The sequence below is a fragment of the Mercenaria mercenaria genome, chromosome 6 (assembly GCF_021730395.1).
Source record: "Mercenaria mercenaria strain notata chromosome 6, MADL_Memer_1, whole genome shotgun sequence".
Classification (NCBI taxonomy): domain Eukaryota; kingdom Metazoa; phylum Mollusca; class Bivalvia; order Venerida; family Veneridae; genus Mercenaria; species Mercenaria mercenaria.
This window is the reverse complement of record NC_069366.1, coordinates 29,799,107-29,802,654: the sequence shown is the minus strand read 5'-3', so window position 1 is coordinate 29,802,654 and position 3,548 is coordinate 29,799,107.

The following is a 3,548-nucleotide window of genomic DNA, read 5'->3' as shown; positions in this document are numbered from 1 at the left end:
GAATGTTACCCTCAATAAAATCTTGGATGAGTTCGATATTGGGTCATCTGGGGTCAAAAACAAGGTCACCAGGTCAAATCAAAGGAAAAGCTTGTTAACACTCTGAAAGTCACAATTTGGGCCCACTCTTAATGAAACTTGGTCAGAATGTTACCCTCAACAAAGTCTTGGACGAGTTTGATATTGGGTCATCCAGGGTCAAAAACTAGGTCACCAGGTCAAATCAAAGGAAAAGCTTGTTAACACTGTGTTACATGTATATATATATATATTTTTTTTTTTTTTTTTTTTTTTTTTTTTTTTTTTAAATATGATTTTGTGAAATTTATCGTATATTGTTGTTGTTGTTAACTGAAGGCCATGCTGAAAATAAGTTTACGTTTCATTTTCATGTTATGTACACTTTGTATGTTACCTTCATTAAATAAAGATTTTATTATTATTATTATTATTATTATTATAGGCCATATTTATGACTGTATCTTCATGAAACTTGGTCAGATTGTCAATCTTGATGATCTCAAGGTCCAGTTTGAATCTGGGTCATGTAGGATTAAAAACTAGGTCACCAGGTCAAATCAAAGGAAAAGCTAGTTTACACTGTCAAGGCCAACATTTGTGACCATATCTTAATGAAATTAGGTCAGAATGTTAATCTTGATGATCTTTAAGTCATATACAAATCTGGGTCAGGTGGGGTCAACAACTAGGTCACTAGGTCAAATCAAAGGAAAAGCTTGTTAACACTCTAGAGGCCACATTTATGACTGTATCTTCACGAAACTTAGTCAGAATGTTAATCTTGGTGATCTTTAGGTCAAGTTCGAATCTGGGTCGTGTCTGGTCAAAAACTAGGTCACTGGGTCAAATCGAAAGAAAAGCTGTTTAACACTAGAGGCCACATTTATGACCATATCTTAATGAAACTTGGTCAGAATGTTAATCTTGATGATCTTTAGGTCAATAGGTCAGGTGAGCGATACAGGTCCTTCATGGCCCTCTTGTTCTGTTTTCGACGCTTTTTACTTTATTAAAAAATAAAATCCATCAAGAAAACTATAAACAATGTAAAACGAATCGAGTGGTTTTCTCCGTGTACTCGTACAGTACCAAGAAATCACGTGGGTTGGCCTCCCTGAGTTTGTACCGTTCACAAAGCAAACTATTTTATTTCGGAATGCGATTCAAGATAGCTTTGTATCTGTTACCAAGCTTTACTCGAGAAAGAAAATGTAATTTTAATTGAACAAAAAGGTATGTTTGTAAATAAGGCATTAAGTTTGAAATTACTAGATACAAGTACTTTATTTTTCTACATCGAAAATGTTGTTAAACACTTCCATCCCATCATCTTGTGTATACAGTGCTCATATATTTTCCGAGTAAACTATACTCAGTTCTTCCCGTAAAAACGAGAGAAACAATAGCAAGACTGGTACATTTTGAAAAAAAAAAAACACGACGAAGTCCAACTTCCGGTGTAATAATTTTCACTTTAGTGTGATATGTATAAGTTAAGTAATACATAAAAGTGTGTTACCGGCTGGTATCATCATGCGCGGGGGAATCTCAGGGAACGTAATTTGGGTAGCAAACGAGCCTCGTAGCTATCAAATTACGTTCCCTGAGATTCTCCCAAGCATGATGATACTCGCCGGTAACACACGCGTATGTATTGTCTAATTGATTTATTGCATGATTAAAAACAGTAAACTGAACACATTTTTTAAATATCTTAAATATTTCCCCTTTTGAGCCTCCCTTAGAAACATAACCGTGGCGATACCAGAATTTAGAAAACACAAAACTTCAAAGGAAAATGTCGCAGTCATGCAATAATAGCTACCTGTCTGTGGATGGAACTTCAACGTCACAAATATAATTGTCTTAAGTATCTCGAACAAAATTGAAGTGTCTTGTATGTTTTAGTATTAAAAGTCGCAATGTCATCCTTACATTCTTCTCTCATTCTCTCACAGATTCTTTTTTAGTTCTATAATTAATTTTGTACGAGAATGTGTTTCTTACTGGAAACTTACGAATAAACTAGTCAAGTGGAAAATTAAAAACACGGGACAGATTTCTCTATATTTAGTCAACAGTAATGGTATACACAGATCTCTGTAAACATCACATTAGCAATCTGATTTATTTCGCGTGACTGGAAGCTCAAGAATTTAGAATCAATTTGTTCCAATTAACATCCAATGAAAAATTGATGTGCAAGTGACATTCCGATCAAAGATCTCAAGGTAAAGGTAACAACAAGGTACTATCATATCCCTGGAGGAGATTAATTGAGCCGTGCCACGGGAAAACCAACATAGTGGGTATGCGACCAGCATGGATCCAGATCAGCCTGCGCATCCGCGCAGTCTGGTCAGGCTCCATGCTGTTCGCTTTTAAAGCCTATTGGAATTGGAGAAACTGTTAGCGAACAGCATGGATCCTGACCAGACTGCGCGGATGCGCAGGCTGGTCTGGATCCATGCTGGTCGCATACCCACTATGTTGGTTTTCTCGTGGCACGGCTCAATTAATAATTTGTAAATAACTGTTGTTGACAGTTAAGTGAGCACGGCCAATTTGTTAAGGATCCATTTTGCTACGGCTGAGGGGCATCTGAATGTTCACTATTTGGAAGTGATGTAGGCCTAATTGACGGCATTTTCAAGGGATGTTCAAAAATACCCAGAAAACTGCTCTTATATCTTAATTCCTGGTCCTATTTTGCTAAAAAGTTGAAAGTGTGATGGATTAGAACATATAAAATGTGAATATTTAAATTACAGATTTCAGAATATGCCCATTATTTATTTATGATTTCTAAGGCAACGCCACTACCTCTAAAGTGGCCCGACGCCATTATGACGATATCGTATCACACCCCGTTGATCGATACATCTCGTAACTACCAGTACAGAAGTTCAATGTTTCTCGCCATTAAATGTATTTTCTACACTTTCCTACGAACAAATTAATATTGTTGTCATCTATTGATTAAATGGAACACTGAATAGTGGTGCACCGATCCGTATCAAGGAGCTTCGTGATTGAACATTTTTGCCTTCTGACGCCTGGACTGCGGATAAAGAGACAAAATTGGGCCGGATGACGTCATATGACGTTGCCACGGGGACTAGCATTTACTTACTATTTATCAAGCGAAAATATGATTTTGACATTTCAACTATGAGTGATTCCTAATCTACGTTAATCTACGTTATATGATAGTTAACATGATTTTTGATGAAACATGAAGAAATGAGGGCAGTTTTCCTGGTAATTATTGAACACCCTCGTACGAGAGCAACTGCTATAGTGCAGGTGTTTGAGCCTTTCAGTGTTACGATGCAGTGTCAGAGGGGGTTCCAAACCCGCCTTGAAGTTGCCTCAACATAGAAATCCGATTTTGTTGTTAAAGTTCATCTACAAGTTTTTAAGTAAAAAAACATGGTGTGACTAATTCTAAAGTCATTAACATTGTACTGCGCAATGAAGTATATCCTACTTACACGATCTATTTGAAAGCAGTGAGCATGACTTAA